The 19,264-nt window shown below is 42.2% G+C and overlaps 1 pseudogene; it reads right to left on the bottom strand.

Moving 5' to 3' along the window:
• On the bottom strand, positions 1-19,264 carry LOC127219850 (zinc finger CCCH domain-containing protein 14-like; annotated as a pseudogene).

Raw genomic sequence — 19,264 nt, 5'->3', positions numbered from 1 at the left:
TTAAATTGGGTTGAAGTTGTGCACCTGAAGCCAGGGTGAACTCTGGACATAGCAGTGGCTGTACTGGTTCTGCATCAAAATGACAGCCTAGGGAAATCAGATGTGAATACTGGCTCTCTACTTCCCATGCCACCAACATCACTGTTGGTAATTCTCACACAGTTCCTAAAATAGCACCATAGTCAGGGGAAGTTATTTCGGTGCTTCAGAAGGTACTGGTAGCCTGGGGAGCAGGTACTGGAGATAGATTCCCTTCATGTTGCCTGCCTTCATTGGTTCTGTTTACTGTTTCTTTAGACCTGCTAGTCCCCCACAATTCTCCATTGTAGCAGTTGCCTTTACAACAAACCAAATAAAACAACACAATATCATACATTTATGGCCCCCGATAAAACTTGAACTTTTATAAAGTTTCTAAATTTATTTTCTTCCCCTTCCTCTTCCTTCTTTGTCTTTCTCTCTTTCTCTTTTCTTTCATTCCTTCCTTTCTTCCTTCGTTGGTGCCCTGAGCAGAAGCCCTCTCCACAAGTGGGACTTTTAAACATTTCATTTTATGCATGTGCCTGAGAGTATGTATGTATGTGCAGCATATTGCATAGGTGTCCGTGGACCCACAGTCCAGTTGGAACTTACTGACTGATACTGTTGTCTTGATCTGGTGCCTGTCTTGGGTTCTAAATGTGACCCTAGTGAGTTCAGGAGTGTGACAGCTGCGTAGTGTTCAGAAGATTGCATGTCACAGCTCCCCTCCCCACCTTTATTTTATTTTTAAAGGTTTAATCACTTTTATTTTGTGTGTATGAGTGTTTTGTCTGCAAGTATGAATGTGTACTGTGTGCATAATTGGTGCCCTCTGAGGCCAGAAGAAGGCATTGGATCTTCTGGGACTGCAGCTATGGTGTAGGTGGCTGGGAATTGAACCCAGGTCTTGGTGAAAGTAGCAAGTGCTATTGACTGCTGAGCTGTCTCTCCAGTCCCATGCATGTTCCCTGTATTTTTATTTTTAATTGACACAAAATAATAGTAATTCATATCATGTGGTCATTATTCAGTACCTTCCTGTAATGTGTTATGGTTCACTTAGAGAAATTATGCTATTATCATTTTAGACATTTATCATCTCGTTGTGTTAGAACATTCAAGATTCTACCTAATCCAGCCCTTGATGTTGCTTATAAATTCCAGTACTCAGGAGGCCGAGGCAGGAGAATTGTGAGTTCTGAGATAGCCTGGGCTACACAGCAAGATTAGACACTGTGTCAAGACAATTACAATAAAAAGAAAATCCTTTCTATTGTTCACTTAGTTGAAACCATAGTTACACTCAGTATTATATACTTTTGGTAACCATAGTTATTCTCTTTACTACAGACTGTTGGTAACCATAGTTACACCCTGTACTATATCCTGTTAGAAGGTCGTTACTTCTAGTTTTTTTCTTTCTTTATGCCTAAAGACCTAATTGATAATGAAAGTGTAAAAGCCCATGGGAAGCTCATGGCTTCAGAGTGGTCATTCTGACTGTATACAAAATGTTCCTTAAGATGTGTGGAGTTTCAGACTGGACAAACGTTTGTTTGAGCATTTGTGAGTTCATTAAAATAAAGAGATTTATTTTTATGGGAGTTAATCTGAACCTATAGGTGGTGATAATGGTCTTTACTATTCAGAAAAACCTCCCTGGCAACACCTTCCTAGCCACAGCTAGAGGTGAGCCTCCTCGGTGGTTCTCAGTTCTGTTGACAGTGAGAATTGACCATACTAACAGGAAACAGTGGAAGTTTATTTCTCACAGCCTGGGAGACTGGAAACCTGAGAGCAGGATGCCAGCATGGACAGTCTGTGGTGAGGCCTCTTCTAGGTTGTGAACAATCCACTTCCTGTTTCGTATTTAAGCTGGAGAAGGGTACTCATCTGGGCTTTCTTTTGTAATGGTTCCACCTTCATGACCTAATGACCTTTCAATGACCCCCACCCCTAAATACTGCTACATTGGGGGTTAGGATTTCAGTATATAAATTCGAGGTGTTTATCTGCCATGAGTCTATCTACCAGTTTGCTTCCCAATGACTTTTGTCGACAACCTGCTCTGTTCCACTGCCTGTTTCTAGAGCATTCTTATGCTCAAAGATCTCTCAACGTCGTATGTAAGGGAAGTTTGTACTTTAGAGGAACACACACCTTTAGTCCTAAGAAGGTCTAACTCTTCCTGATGGCTGGAGTCTTTTCTCACTGTCTTTTGTCTCTAGGACACATGAAAGAGATTCCAGAATTTGGTAGAGAAGCCTGTAGGTCAATGAGTACGCCCTATCTATCTATCTATCTATCTATCTATCTATCTATCTATCTATCTACCTACCTATCTTTCTTTCTATCTATCTATCTATCTATCTATCTATCTATCTATCTATCTATCTATCCATCCATCATTTGTTGATGTGTGGGCACTTGGATGTTACAGTGTGTATGTATGTGTGCCATATGTGTGCTGGTGTCCTTGGAGTCCAGAAAAGGGACTGGATCTCCTGGTGCAGGAGGTGCAGGTGGTTCTGAGCTGCCTCAATGGGTGCTGGGAACTGAACTCAGGTCCCCTTCAAGCCATTTCTCAAGTCCTGCTACCTTTTATTTATGTCTTTGTTTGTAGGCTCATCCTTTGTGTCTGGAAACTCCCATATTTCCTGTACTCTCCTGGCTTCGTCGTCGTCTTCTCCTTCTCCTCCTCCTTTCTTACAAAAGGTCATTTGCATTCAAGTATATAACATACTTTGGGCATATTCTCCACACACCTAATGTACTCTCCCTTCTTATTCCACTCTATCGCTTTTTCTGAGGTGCAATTAAGCTCCCCACTCCACAACACCCTGCCCCACCTTGCTATGTGTGTGCTCATACAGAAGCTAGGAAGTTCTTTCTGGAAATGTGAATCAGTAAGTAGAAAACACAGCCTTGAGGCAAGAAAGCAGGCAACTTCAGCCTTTCCTTTCAGGTCCCCAAGGCACCTGCATCTTCTCTCCAGGCTTTCCTTGATGGTGTTGCCGTCCTGTCATGCCCTGGAACCATGGTCTCCCCAGGTCACTTTCAGTGATGTCCTGCGCGATGTGCCAGATCTGCCACTGTGCATGCCATCTCCAGGCTGCTTGCTGCTACCTCCCAATCTGGTTCCCCACTTTTGGTAAGCAACTGCAAGCCTTCTGATGCACTTTGGTCCTGGACCTCCACACTGTGGCACTCTCTGAGCTCAGGTTTAGACTTCCTAGACTTTGTTTGGTAGCTCCCCTCACCCAACAACCTGCTCAGCTCTTCATTTTTATTTATTTATTTATTTATTTATTTATTTATGTTTTTTTTTTCAAGACAGAGTTTCTCTGTATTGCTTTGGAGGTTGTCCTGGAACTCTCTCTGTAGACCAGGATGGTCTTGAACTCACAGAGATCCACCTGCCTCTGCCTCCCGAGTGCTGGGATTAAAGGCATGCGCCACCAACGCCTGGCTCAGCTCTTAATTTTTTAAGGCTACTGAAAATGGGGTTTCCGCAGTGTTATGTGGGCCCAGCTGAGTCTTCTGCATCTTATCAGCCTCAGGCTCAGACCAGCCCTGACAGGTCAATTAGAAGCTCCACAGAAGCACTTGACCCAGACAGTGTTGGGGCAGAAGCAGCTAGAACATATCCAGAATGAATCATACCAGGTACCTGGCTTTACTCATAGGCATTCTGGAACTAGAGTTCATGTAAGAAAATCATACACGTTTATCTTCCCCTGTGTCTGGGCTCTTATAAGTAGCTTCATGGATCTGGCAAGTTCTTGGGAGCTCCTGAAGTCAGGAGAAAGCCACACAGTTGATTGCTTATTCTCTGATGGGCCATACCAGGGCATTGTATCCTGTCCAGATCAGCTCTTCCACTCTAGGCCCTCACATTCTGACTACTTTTTCCTGGCCATTGCATATATCCAGGAAGAACATATTCAAATGACTTGGTTGGCTGCCAGGCATATGACTAGTGTCATAAAGGGGGATTGAATGTTTGCAGAGTCTTATTTCCTCTTCCAACTTTGCACGTCATGGATGTGTCCTTGAGATATGCCACCTGTCTTTTATTCTTGTGAGACCTTATGCTGGGTGTCAGGATGCTGTGAGCTGTAAAAGTAGTGAGTGATTCTAGGCAAGTGTGGCATCAGCACAGCTCTGCATTTCGTTGCCTGTGTCTATTGGCACAGGAGGATGGTGATTAAGACTTCCAACCAATTTCTCTTCTTCTGTCCACTTCTCTTAAGGATGAGGAAATCGAATGTGACTCCTTTAACTAGACCAACCTATGTTTAAAAGGGTCCTTCATTAAGAAAAGCCTTCCTTCATAGCCCAGGGCATCAGGCCCTTGGCCTATGCCCCACCCACACTGATGAGTGCAGTTATGTAGCTGTTTTCTGCCTCTGCCTTTTAGCTTCTTCCACTGCAGGTCTGCATCCTGCATTTTGAGGTTTTGGGATATAGTAACACATTTCTTCCCTTTGCATAAGGCAGTTGCAGTATTATGGCAACTTCATGGTTGTTGCCAGCAGTGTGGATAACGAGGGAGAGACAATAGTCATGTTATTCTGTGTATCAGTCATCATAGGTGAGGTCGATGTAACAAGCCATTCCAAGGTACTAGAGGTTACAACATCCCAGATTTGTTTCTTGCATATGTATTCTGAGCTGGTTGCATTTTTCTGTTCCATGTAATCTCAGCCTAGATTAAGGGAAAAGATTCTACAGTCAGAGGCAGGAGGATTGTTGCAAGTTCAAAGCCAGCATGGTTTACACAGTGAATACCATGCTAGCCAGTATAATAAGATCCTGTTTTAAAACATCAACCAATCAAAAGAAAAAAATGAGGGGGAGGGAGAAGAAAGGGAGGGAGGAAAAGAAAGAAGGAAGGAAAGAATGAAGGAAGAAAGAAAAAAGGAAGGAAAAATGGAAGGAAGAAAGGAAGGAAATATTCTACATGAAGAATTATTGAAAGCTGGGCAAGGTGGCACATGCCTTTAATCTTAGCACTCAGGAGATAGAAGTAGGCAGATTTCTGAGTTCAATCAAGACCAGCCTAGTTTATATAGTGAGTTCTAGGATTAAAGTAGAGAGACTCTGTTTCAAAAACAAATGACAAAAACAACCAAACCAAAACCAAGCCAAAACAAAAAACCAAAGATCAACTATCAAATAACAGCAACAAAAAGAATTATTGATTGTCATGGGTGAGAAAAAAGGAGCATTGTAACAGGCCTAGCAGAAATGAAGTTATTCTAAAGAGACATTTGTGTCCATCAATCTATTGGAACAATGGACTGCCCAGGAATAGGGATTGCGCCAGGAATTTCATTCTGGGAGAAACTAAAGGTGCCAGCCAGAATGGGACTTCATAGGTTCCCAGAAGGATATTTCACCAGGGCTCTACCCACTCATCAGATCACCTTACAGGATAAAACTGCAACCCAGATCATGGCAGGTCAGTAGTGGGCAGAACCACACCCTGACAGGGACTGTTCAGGTGTGTGTATCCATGACTGTCTACTTAAATTTCAGTTTCACTTCAGCACCTAAGAATACAGACTTGAGGGGTTCACTAAATCTCTTTGTCCCTCTTTCCAATGTGGCCACATTTAATAAATCTCTCTTTTCAGCTTTTCACTTCTAATTTGGTCTTTTCATTCACCTATTGAGGACAGGCAGCCTGACCTGATTTGAAGCACAGTTGTGACCCCCTGAGTTCACAGTAAGACAATCTGTCGCAGTGCTTTTAGAAACTGTGATGTAACTCCAGCTAGACCATTAGACCAAGTTTGACATCAGTAAGGCAGGACTGTACAGTGTGCCCCATGTCCCACACTTTCAGCCCCTGCTTGGATCTGAGAGTATGATTTTCTCTCAGAACTGGGAAGTAGATCTGGAGCAAGGCTCATACCAGCTCTTCTCTGGATAGTCTGATGTTGACAGAAGCTGATGGAGAAAATGGGCAAATGAGGAAGTCAGGACACCTGGGTCTTTACCAGAGTTGCCAGGGCCAGAGCCTGGGCCCTGTATTCCGAACAAGTGAGAGTTGATCATCTATCCTTAAAATGTCAATAAAGAGACAAATCATAGTGACAACCAGAGAAAGGATAGTCAGTCAATGTGGCCGTGTGGGGAAAAACAGAGATATCACGATATCATGCTCTGATGTGAGGCTTAAGTTTAAACAGAGGGTAAAAGGTGTGTGTAGTGGTCAAGGTGTAGTCCTGTGCATCACTGACTCATTGTTGCCTGACAAGTCAGAACTGTGTGAAATCTCATTCTGGAAATTTTATTTTCCCTAGCATGGGACTCCTGGAGACATTCCAATATCTTGGGTCCATGGTTTCAACTTGTTTTTTGAGCTATCTACTGTGTTTTTTCCTACATCCTACCATGCCTTTTTATAAAGTCTAGCTCAATTGCAGTTTGAAAGCATCAATTGTAGGAGGAGTTTTCCTGTCCCAACCACCTACTCCCCAAATAAACAACCGAGGCTTATTATTAATTATAAATGCTCAGCCAATAGCTCAGGCTTATTACTAACTAGCTTTTACATTTTAAATTAACCCATATTTCTTATTTATGCTCTGCCATATGTCAGTCCCTTACTAACCTAACATGGTATGTTCATCTCCTGTTCCCTCTGCATATGACTTCTTTTTCCCAGAGTCCTCTGTGTCTGGCTGTATCTCCTATATTTCCTGCCTGGCTACCAGCCTGTCAGCTTTTTATTAACCAATGAGAATAATACATACTCACACTGTTCAGAAGTATTATTCCACAGCAAAATCCCCACTACTTAAATTACCATAAGGTAAATATATCTCCCAAGTTAACATCTACTTCATAGGTTTTCTGCCAATCCAATAAAACATGAAATGTTCTATTGCATGAACCTAGTGACCAAATTCCTGCAAGAAGGTCCTACCAGCTAATGGTCAATCTGTTCAGTTATGGATTCATGATTGTGTTAACCCATAGGTGAGGTCAGATCCCTCAAGATCCAGTCTTGTCTCTAGAAGCCACCTCTGAACTCTGATGTACTAAGTGCCAATTTGAGAATCTTAGGTGGCCATTAACACTCTGAGCACTGACTTCAGAAAGTCTAAGCTGGAGATCCTCCTGGTCAAGCCTCAGGTGTCTGTGACTGACTCACCCCTTAGACTGCAGTCAGAGTTTGCCCCAACCCATCTTTGCCCCAATCCTCCAGGCTGGTCTCTGTGGTGGGCTGTATTTTTCCATTATTTTATTTTATATTTTTTTCTTATTTTACATATTGATCCCCGTTCCCTCTCTCTCCTATCCTCCCACACTCCCTGGAACTCCGTCATCCTATCTCCCATCCACTCTCCAGGGAGGGTGAGGCCTTCCAGGAGGGATCAACAAAATCTGTCAAGTCATTTGGGGTAGGGCCTAGGACCTCCCTTGTATTTCTAGACTAAAGGAGTATCCCTCCATGAGAAATGTGCTCCTGAAGTCCTTTTGTACACCAAGGATACGTCTTGACTCCACTGTTAGAGGTCCTATAGACTGCTCAGGCCTCCTAAGTGAGACCTATATTCAGGGTGTTTGGGCCAGTCCTATACTGGTTTCCCAGCTATCAGTCTGGGGTTCATGAGCTCCCCCTTGTTCAGATCAGCTGTTTCTGTGGGTTTATTCAGCCTCTTTTAACCCCTTTGCCCATCACTTCTCCCTCTCTGAAACTGGATTCCAGAAGTACAGCTCAGTGTTTAGCTGTGGGTCTCTGCTTCTGTTTCCATCAGCTACTGGATGAAGGCTCTAGGATGGCATATAAGGTAGTCATTAATCTCATTATCAGGGAAGGGCATTTAAGATAGCCTCTCCACTATTGCTTAGATTGTTACTTGGGGTCATCTTTGTAGATCTCTGGACATTTCCCTAGTGCAAGATGTCTCTTCAAACTATAATGGCTCCCTCTATTATGGTATCTCTTTTCTTGCTCTCCTCTATTCCTCCCCCGAACCCGACTCAATCTTTCTGGTCCCTCATGTTCTCCTTTCCCCTCCTCTTCTCCCCTTCTCTTTCTCCTAACTTCCTCTCCACTCACCGCCCCTACCCCCACCCCATCCCTGCTCCCAATTTGCTCAGGAGATCTTGTCCCTTTCCCCTTCTATGAGGGACCATGTATGTCTCTCTTAGGGTCCTCCTTGTTTCCTAGCTTCTCTGACGGTGTGGATTGTAGGTGATCCTTTGCTCTATGTCTAAAATCCATATATAAATGAGTACATAACATGTTGGTCTTTTTGTGGCTAGGTTATCTCATTCAGGGTGGTTTCTTCTAGTTCTATCCACTTGCCTGTGAATTTCAAGATTCCATTGTTTTTTCCCCACTGAGCAGAACTCCATTGTGTAAAAGTAGCACATTTTCTCTATACATTCTTCAGCTGAGGGGCATTTAGGTTGTTTCCAGGGTCTAGCTATTACAAATAATGCTGCTGTGTACATAGTTGAACAGATGTACTTGTTGCATGGATGTGCATCTTCTGGGTATATGCCTAAGAGTGGAATTGCTGCATCTTGTGGTAGACTGATTCCCATTTTCCCCAGGAACCACCATATTGATCTTCAAAATGGCTGTATAAGTTTGCACTCCCACCAGCAGTGGAGGAGTGTTCCCCTCTTTTCACATCCTCTCCAGCATAAACTATCATTGGCGTTTCTGATAGGAGTAAAATGGTATCTCAGAGTTGCCTTGATTTGCATTTTCCTGATGGCTAAGGTTGTTGAGCACTTTCTTAAGTGTCTTTTAGCCATTTCATATTACTATATTGTGAATTCTCTATTTAGTTCTGTACCCCACTTTTTAATTGGATTATTTGGTGACTAGCTTCTTGAGTTCTTTGTATATTTTGGAAATCAGTGTTCTGTCAGATGTGGGGTTGGTAAATATCTTTTCCCAGTCTGTGGGCTGCCATTTTATATTGTTGACCGTGTCCTTTGCCTTACAGAAGTGTCTCAGTTTGAGGAGGTCCAATTTATAAATTGTTGATCTCAGTGTCTGTGCTACTGGTGTTATGTCCATGAAGTGGCCTCCTGTACCAATTTGTTCAAGGGTACTACCACTTTCTCTTCTAAGAGACTTAGTGTGGCTGGATTTATGTTTAGGTCTTTGCTCCATTTGGACTTAGGTTTTGTGCATGGAGATAAATATGGATCTATCTGCAGTCTTCTACACACCAGCATCCAGTTATGCCAGCACCATTTGTTGAAGATATTTTCTTCTTTCCATTGTATAATTTTAGCTTTTTTGTCAAAAATCAGGTGTTCAATGGTGTGTGGGTTAATATCAGGATTTCAAATTCAATTCCATTGGTCTACCTGTCTATTTTTTTCACTAATACCAAGTTTTCAGGACTATAGCTCTATAATAGAGCTTGAAGTCAAGGATGGTGATGCCTCTGGAAGTTCCTTTATTGTACAGGTTTTTTTTTTTTTTTTTGCTATCCTGGTTCTTTTGTTTTTCCATATAAAGTTGAGTATTATCCTTTCAAGGTCAGTGAAGAATTGTGCTGGGATTTTGATGGGGATTGCATTGAATCTGTAGATTGCTTTTGGCAAGATTGCCATTTTTACTATGTTGATCCTACCTATCCAAGAGCATGGGGGATCTTTCCATTTTCTGATATTTTCTTTAATTTCTTCCTTTAAAGACACAAAGTTCTTGTTATAATAGGTCTTTCACTTGTTTGGTTAGTACTACCCCAAGACACTTTATGTTGTTTGTGGCTATTGTAAAGGTGATGTTTCTCTGATTTCTTTCTCAGCCCCTCTATTGTCTATATAAAGTAGGGCTACTGATTTTTTTTTTTTTTGAGTTAATCTTGTAGCCTGCCACTTTGCTGAAGGTGTTTATCAGCTGTAGGAGTTCCCTGGTGGAGTTGTTTTGGTCACTATGTAAACTGTCATATCATCTGCAAATAGTCAAAGTTTGACTTTTTCCTTTCCAATTTGTACCCCTTTGATCTCCTTTTATTTTCTTTTTGCTCTAGTTAGTACTTCAAGTACAATATTAAAGAGATATGGAGAGAGTGGACAGTTCTGTTTTGTTCCTGATATTAGAGTAATCACATTAAGTTTCTCTCCATTTAGTTTAATGTTGGCTGTTAGTGTGCTGTATATTGCTTTTATTATGTTTAGGTATGTTCCTGTTATCCCTGATCTTTCCAAGACCTTTATTATGAAGGGGTGTTGAATTTTGTCAAAGGCTTTTTCAGCATCTAGTGAGATTATCCTATGGTTTTTCTTTTTCAGTTTGTTTATATGGTGGATTATGTTGATGGATTTTCATATGTTGAGCCATCCCTGTATCCCTGGGATGAAGCCTACTTGGTCATGGTGGATGATTCCTCTGATGTATTCTTGGATTTGATTTGACAGTAATTTTGTATCAATGTTCATGAGGGATATTGGTCTGTAGTTTTCTTTGTTAGTTGTGTCTTTGTGTGGTGTGGCCTGGTATAAAGAGTTTGGCAATGATCCTTTTTGCTTCTATTATGTGGAATACTTTGAGGAGTATTGCTATTAGCTGTTCCTTGAATTTCTGGTAGAATTCTGCTCTGAAGCCATCTGGTCCTGGGCTTTTTGTGGTTGGGAGACTTCTGATGACTGCTTCTATTTCCTTAGGGGGTATAGGGCTATTTAAATTGCTTATCTGCTCTTGATTTAATTTTTGTAAGTGATATCTATCAAGAAAATTGTTCATTTCCTTTACATTTTCAAATTTTGTGGAGTACAGGTTTTCAGAGTATGAGCTGGAGATTCTCTGGGTTTCCTTAGTGTCCTTTGTGATTTTCCCCTTTTAATTTCTGGTTTTGTTAACTTGCATGTTTTCTCTCTGCCTTTTGGTTAGTTTGGATAAAGGTTTGCCTATCTTGCTTATTTTTTCGAAGAAAAAACTCTGTGTTACATTGATTCTTTATATTGCTTTCCTAGTTTCTACTTTATTGATTTCAGCCCTCAATTTGATTATTTCCTGGCATCCACTCCTCTGGGTGAGTTTGCTTCTTTTTGTTCTAGAGCTTTCAGTTGTACTGTTAATGCTCTAGTGTGACTATCCTCCAGCTTCTTCATGTGGGCAGTTAGTACTATGAACTTTCCTCTTAGCACTGCCTTCAAAGTGTTCCATAAGTTTGAGTATGTTATGTTTTCTGTCTCATTGAATTCTAGGAAGTCTTTAATTTCTTCCTTGACCCAGGAATGGTGCAATCGCACATTGTTCAATTTCCTTGAGTTTTTAGGGTTTCTGCAATTTGCGTTGTTGCTGAAGTCTAACTTTAAAGCATGGTGGCCTGATAAGATACAGGGGACTATTCCAATTTTTAAATATCTGTTGAGGTTTCGTATGTTGCCAAGTATGTGGTTGATTTTAGAGAAGGTTCCACGTGTAGCTGAGAAGAAGTTATATTCTTTTGTGTTTGGATGGAATGTTCTGTAGGTGTCTGTTAAACCCAATTGTGTCCTGTTAGTTCTTTTATTTCTTTGTTAAGTTTTTTTCTGGTGGACCTGTCTAGTGTTGAAAGTGGGGTGTTGAAATCTCCCAGTATAAGTTTGTGATGTTTTATGTGGGATTTTAGTTTTAGTAATGTTTCTTTTATGAATGTGGGTGCCTTTGAATTTGGGGCATAGATATTCAGAATTGAGACTTCATCGTGATGGATTTTTCTTGTGAGGAATATGAGATGACCTTCTTCATCTTTTTTGATTGATTTTAGTTTGAAGTGTAATTTGTTAGATATTAGGATTGCTACACCAGCTTGTTTCTTGGGTTTGTTTGATGGGACAATCTTTTCCCAACTCTTTACTCTGAGGTAGCGTCTGCCTTTGAAGTTGAGTTGTGTTTCTTGTATACAGAAGAAGGATGGATTCTGTCTTCATATCCATTCTGTTAGCCTGTGTCTTTTCATAGGTGAGTTAAGACCATTACTATTGAGGGAAATTAATGACCACTGATTGTTAATTCTTGTTTGTTTTGGATTTGTTGTTGTTGGTATTATGAGTAGTTTTTCTTTTGGCTTCTGATAAAGTAGGATTATCTACTGCCTATGTTTTTGTGAGTGTAATTAACTTCTCTGTGTTGGAGTAATCCTTCCAGAACTTTCTGTAGGGCTGGATTAGTTGATGTATTGTTTAAATCTGGTTTTATCATGGAATATCTTGTTTTCTCCATCTATTGCGATTGAGAGTTTTCTGGGTATAGTAGTCTGGACTGTCACCCGTGGTCTCTTAGTGTTTGTAGAACATCTATCCAGGACCTTCTGGCTTTCAGAGTTACCATGCAGAAGTCAGTTGTAATTCTAATAGGTCTGCCTTTATTTGTTACTTGGCATTTTTCTTTTGCTGCTCTTATTCTTTCTTTTTTCTGTATGTTTGGTGTTTTGATTATTATGTGGCGAGGGGACTTTTTTTTTTGGTCCAGTTTATTGATGTTTAGTTGCTTTTTGTACTTTAATAGGCATGTCCTTCTTCAGGTTGGGAAAGTTTTCTTCTATGATTTTGTTGAATATATTTTCTGCACCTTTGAGTTGTTTTCTTCACCTTCTTCTATGCCTGTTATTCTTAGGCTTGGGTTTTTTTTTTTTTTTTTTTTTTTTTTTTTCAGTGTCCCACATTTCCTGGACATTTTGTGTTAAGGATTTGTTCGATTTTAAATTTTCTTTGGTTGATGAGTCTATTTCCTCTAGTTTATCTTCAGCACCTGATGTTCTCTCTTCCATCTCTTGCATTTTGTTGGTTATGCTTGCATCTGTAGTTCCTGATCGTTTATCCAGTTTTTCTATTTCCAGCCTTCCCTCAGTTTGCGTTTTCATTATTGTCTCTATTTCAGTGTTCAGGTGATGGACTGTTTGAATTGTTTCCTTCATCTGTTTGATTCTTGTTCTTGGCTTTCCTTGCTTTCTTTAAGAGATTTGTTTATCTCTTGCATTTTTTTTAGTTTGTTTTTTTCTTCCATTTCTTTCACAGATTTTCTCATGTCCTCTTTGAGGGCCTCTATCATTTTCATGGAGTTGTTTTTAATGTCATTCTCTTCTGTTTCATCTGTGTTGGGATATTCAGGTCTTGCTGGTACAGAATCTCTACTCTCTGGTTGTGTCATATAAGTCTTTCTGTTGGTGGATGTGTTCTTACACTGTCTTATTCCCATCCCTTCTTCCAGTGGATACAGGTGGGGTCTCCCTCTCCTGGTGGGTATGGGTTCAAGGCTCTATCCTCTCCTGTCTCCTGGAGGGTGAAGGTACAAGACAGGAATAGTGGTTGATGCTGGGTGCTTTGTTCTGCCTCCAGGTCCCTCTGGGGGATTTGGTGGCAGGAAGGGTCTGGCAGCTGAAGGTCAGGGGACTTGAAGAGGGAGAGATGGGTGGCTGGGGGAGTCCCCAGAGTGGCCAACATGTGTGTGGAGGTATGAAGTGGAGTCAGAGACCATAGGAAGGGATGGTTTTGAAAGTCCTTCAGTGGAAGGATTCTTCAGTTTTGTCCTTAGTTATTTTTTATTAAGTTTGTCTCACCATGCCTCTTAGCTTATTGGAAATGTGTATCAAGCTGGTTGACATACTGCCCTAGATGGCTTAGTGGACTAACTGCATCCTTGTGTGTGTTTGTGTGGTGGTTTTTTGCAGGACTCAGACAACAAAACCCACTTGAGAATGGCCTATGCCAAGAGACCTACCACTGTTCTACCACCCCTACTTTTCACCACACCTTTCCATGATGAGGTGCCATTTCATGTAGGGCATCATAAACTAGATTGCAGGGTTCTTACTGGGAATTTCCAAAGGTGGCTCTCTATGGGTTGGAGTCCCAGGTTACTATAGTAGCTACATTATAAATCTAGAGAGAAATGCAGTTAGTGATTAACCCTCCCTGTCAATCTTTGAAATTGACTGTAAGCAAGTGCCACTCATACAAAAATTAGGGATTGAAAGACTGGGGAAGCATTGTATGCTTCTTAAGCTCCCCATAGGAGCCTGTGGACTATGCCATGAGTTGTTGCCATATATGTTGGGGCTACTGTAGAACATCGTAAGGACCCAAGGCGGGTCCTTGTTGATGGCTATGATATACAGGGCTGTAGTGTTCAGGTTGTGTGTGCAGGGCAGTGGTAGTTGCTTGGTGTCAGAATACTTGAATGTTTTTGAAGTTCTTACTCTTTTTTTTTTTTTTTTTCAAAGACAAGCATGACCTCTTTCATGGGTAGATGGTCTGGAATAAATCCTCAAGGAAGGCCTCTCAGTCTGATATCCTTCCTGTACTCATGGAAATGATGCCTGCACAAGTTCAGCCTGTATTTCTAGGTGAGACCATGGAGGTTTGAGCAGACATGGCCAGAGTGAGAACCCTGATGGAACTCCTTGCAGGTAACCCCAGTAGAGCTGCTGGCGACCCACCTTGTCTTTAGATAGCCAAAGAAGAAAAAGGAAAATCCTTGATATTTTAAGATTAATTTATTCTTTTTTTCCAAGACAAGGTTTCTCTGTGTAGTCCTGGCTGTCTTAGAATTTGCTCTATGGACCAGGCTGGCCTCAAACTCAGAGATCTGCCTGCCTCTGCCTCCTGAGTGCTGAGATTAAAGGAGTGCACCACCAAAAGTGTATGTGATACATTCTGGTCACATTTGTATCCTCCCTTATCTTCTTGTAGACACATCCACCTCCTGGTTTCCCCTCTTCTCATCAAGTCCTTTTCTACTTTCATGTTTTTTTGGTTTTGTTTTTATTTTTATTTTTTATAAGCCCATCAAGTTTAGCCAGCCAACTCATGTGAGTATGGGTGTGACACCATCCACTGGAATGTGAGAAGCTCACCAGGATGATGTCACTGAAGACAATGACTTCCTCTCCCCAATCAGCCCTCCACTGCTATTAGCTCCCCTGGGTAGGACTGGGCCTCACAAGATCCTCCCCCATTGTAGCGCACACACTACGAAATCTGTTCCACAAATCAGGCGTAGACCTAGAGATTGAAATAAGAGACGAGACATAGGGTGATTCGTTCAACAGCAAAATGTCGGAATGCTGAATGCTGTTTATTGAGGGGACAGAGTGGGCTTATATACTGACTCACAGCACAGTGAAAAACAACAAGGTTTTCAGGCTTAGCTCCTCCCCAGCAGAAGTGTGTTAGCAAAACAGGAAGCAGAGAGGCAAGGATTGACAGTTGAAGATGCTGTGGGTCGGGCACAGGAAGGAAGAACCTGGTTTTTGGATCATCCACCTCTATCATCCACCAGAGCCTCCTTTTGGCTAAACTAGACTGAAAGAAGTGAGGAAAGGATCCTGGGAAGTGTTTTCGGGGAGATTCCCCTTTGGAATTAGGGAATCATGAGACTCCATCAGCAAGTAGGCTATAGATGACCCCTTGAAGGGATGGTAATTTGGGGCTACCTGTCTCCAATAGTCTTTCAGGATGAGTACTGGGTAACTGCATGATGACCTCACATAGGACATGGGAGTGGGGGGTTCTTCCTGAGGATGAGCTTGGACATGTGAAGCCAAGGGATTTGGCCAACATCTAGGACACTATGAAGGCTCTGGGGAGGGGATGGCGAATCCTAGGACACAGCATCTTCCCTTCTCCAGATTCCTGCTGAACAGCAAGGATTTGAGGACAAATTAAAAGAATTGAGAGTCTACTTATGTTGTGATAATTTTTGTAATCAAAGACTTTACTTTTAAAAGGATATATTTTTAAATGTTTGTGTATATGCCTGTCTGTCTCTGTCTATATGCCTCTCCTGTCTTTCTGTCTCTCTCTGTCTCTCTCTGTCTCTCTCTTTCTCTCTCTCTCTCTCTCTCTCTCTCTCTCTCTCTCTGTGTGTGTGTGTGTGTGTGTGTGTGTGCATGCAGGTACTCATAGAGGCCAGAAGTAGGTGTTAGGTGCCCTGGTGCAGTTTTGAGTCTCTTGACATACTTAGCCACTGGGCCATCTCTCTATTCTCAGGAATTGATGATTCAGAAAGAAATCAAGCAGAGGGTGCAAGGTTTCTATATGACTTGACCCACTGCTAACCTCCCATCCAAAGAGGACAGTCATCACAAGTGAGGAGTCTACATTGACTTGCATATCATGTCAGCTTCAACCATAGTGCAGAATAAGGTGCTGCAATAGTGTCTCTTATGTCTCCAGACTTTATGTAGAACTGACAGCCCCTGAGAATGAAAGGCTGTGAACTCTTAGCTCTGGCATCTCTGAAAGAGGACTAGGGTTTTAGAACTTGTGCAATCCTCTCTCAAAACAGAAAGGGTTGTCGGGAATTGCTGGAAAAATTATTTTAGCTTATCATGAAGGGTCTGAGGTCCAGAGAGGGCCAGTGGTGTTTCCAAGACCATGCAGCCAATCAAAGCCTGAATCTGGGGGAAAATACCTTTCTCTGCATTTTCTTGAGTGCTAGTGAATTACTGCAGGGCTGTCACTGTGGTCACCTGCTGTGTGATGTCTGGAAGGTGAGACACTGGAGGAAACATGATGGGGAGCATCCAGGTGTTTTTGTTTGGTGGGGAGGGATGGAGGACTGCTCACCTTACAGCGGTGAAGGGATGGTGTGTATGTGGGTTACCCTCATATTCACTAAAGCCAGCCCTAGAGAGATAGATACATAGGCATTTGCAGAAATGAAGCTTATGGCCAGTAGGTCTGAAAATTAGGATGGTTTTCAAGGACCACTGCTGCCCCACCCCGTCCATGCTGCCCAGATCTCCATTCCCATTGTCCTTTGACCTCTGACAATGCCTGTCCTTTTCCTGCTCCCGGAAGAACCTGCCTTTGAGAAGTTGCCAGGGGCTATTTCAAGTTGGCGGCAGGGTGGAGGAGCCACCTTACTCTTCCTTGAGAGAGAAACGAAACCAGTTTCCCTCCAGCTTCTCCTTCCATGCCTCAGAGACTATCCCCACCCTGCCTCTTCTCATAGCCCTAGAATCTTCCCTCCCCTTCCCTGCCTCCAGAGAGAAGGAGAAATGTAACACTGTGTTACCTTCTGGAGTTCCTTAGTAGGGGTGGTTCTGTCATGCATGAAGTTTCACTCATGCTACATGACATCTGTCTCACTAACATCAAACAGCTGACCCAGTGTAGCATCAAGGCATCTCCAGGTGCCCATGGGTGCATATAATAAATGACTGGTGAACATAAATTGTAAAATTAACAAAACATCTCTAAAAATCTCACAAGGCAAATCCCCAAATTCCCCATTAGATACTGAGCCCAACCCCTCCACACACAGTAAGCAGGGAAGGACGGTCTGAAGTCTGTCCTGTTAGTTTTGCCTGGCAGTGTGTGGATGGAGACATTTCCCCCAGGTCCCAGGTCCCAGGTCACACACAGATGTCCTGTTTTGTCTTCTTTATAGTCTTACCATTTCTCAGAATTTCACTCTTCTCTGTAGTTCTGTAAAGTTTTCCACGTAGCAACAGCACCCTTCCATCCATGGTCCTGCATCTTGGTGACTGGCTTTTATTGGGTCCTGATGTAAGTGTGTGGTCCTGAGTGGCTCAAAACTACCCCATTTCTCCTTTCTTTAGGTGACCACTACTAGACAAGTTAGTGAATCTTCATAATCCACTTATCTCAGCAAACCTGTGAGCTTTGGCTTCCCTAGTTGTGCTGTTTGGTGTCTCACTAGATTAGGACTGTGTTCTCAAAGCCTGGAGGCTGGACCTGCCAATGTATAAATGCCAAAGGTTCTCCTCAGCTGTTTGTTATAATCAACCAGTAGGGACTGTGTGTGTGGGGGTGTTGTTGGCAGGAAGTAGGGTGTGAAGGTGCAGGGGCAGATCTTAATCTGTGGTGCACTGTGGCAACAATGATGTGGTAGGAGCTGAGTTAATGTCAATGTACACAGAGATGCTTATGTTTTAATCAAATGCATTTCTTCTTTAGGAGGTATGTGGTTGGCTAATGTGGTAGCTTAGATGAGAGTGGCTATGATAGGTGCATATATTTGAATGCTTAGTCATCAGGGAGTGGCTCTATTTGAGAAGGATTAGAAGGAGAGTAGAAGAATTAGGAGGCCTTGTTTGAGTAGGAGTGGTCTTGTTGCAGGGAGAGTATAGCTGGGATTAAAAAAAAAAACTTCTACTCTTGTGAGTGAAGGGACAATCCGGTTTAGTACACTTTGCATCATATTTACAATTTGGATGCACAAACAAACATTTTTCAGCAAATTTACAATTGGGAAAGGCTTTGCAAGGTGAAATGGGGTGATGGTATGCACATTCATCCCCATTTTTACAAGCAGGCCAGGCCAGTACTTGCAGTGCTCCAAAAGCTTTTCTGGTTTTTGTGCCACACTCAGATCAGTCATCTCAGCTGGACTCATCTCCATTTTCTCTACCATTACTGGGTCAATCTGCAGTCGGGATAATAACTGCCCCTGTTGAGTGCCTTGAATTTTTTCGGTACTATCCCCTTTTGCTTCTTCTTTAACAGGGGGACTTATTCTGGGGGCCCTACTTTGCCCCTGAACCATTTCTGCTAGCAATTCTTCTTGAGAAGTTCGAGTTCTGGGAGCAACTGGAAGTGTCTGTTTTTGTGGAACTGCAGAATAGTTAGTTGTTTTTGTTACAGACTCTTGAGCTTCAGAGATAGCCTTCAAAATTAGATTCTTGTTAAGCTTGTTTAGAAGGTGGAAGAGAAGGTCTCCTCTCAGGCTTTGCTGGCACCGACACGCTGCTGGACAAGCTTCCTATCCGGGAGCCGTAATCCTCATCTTCCTCCTCCTCCATCATGACTGAATCTTTGTACTTTTTACAACTGAACTTACCACAGGCAACTTTCTCTTTCAAAAGTTTTCGTCCTCAATATTCATTTTATCCAAGTTGTTTCTGAAGAAGGGGCTGTAAGTATCGTCTACACTGCTAAGCACTTCTGGTTCACACAAACAGCCTGCTTCATATACCTGGCTGCTCTGTACATCTAGCTGCTTGGCAGTGTGAGTAACTGTTTTGCTGCTGATGAAGTTGCAGCCTATTTAAATGAGTACCAGTGTCTGCACTTCTACTTGCAGGTGGTCGATAAATTTCAATAGAAGGGCGAGAAGAACCATATGTAAGTGCCACTGTTGTTTTTTTCTGAGATAAGGGATTCTCTTGGACAGAATTGAGGTCCTCATCAATGAGATCAACTGGTTCTGGCTTGATATTGATCATATCTTCAGAGGGTGCAGGCTCCCTTAGAGGTTTCACTGTTGACATTAGCCAGCTTGAAGCTCCATCATCATAAGAAT

This window comes from Phodopus roborovskii, unplaced genomic scaffold (assembly GCF_943737965.1).
Source record: "Phodopus roborovskii unplaced genomic scaffold, PHOROB, whole genome shotgun sequence".
Lineage (NCBI taxonomy): Eukaryota > Metazoa > Chordata > Mammalia > Rodentia > Cricetidae > Phodopus > Phodopus roborovskii.
This window is presented reverse-complemented; position numbering and strand designations above follow the sequence as displayed.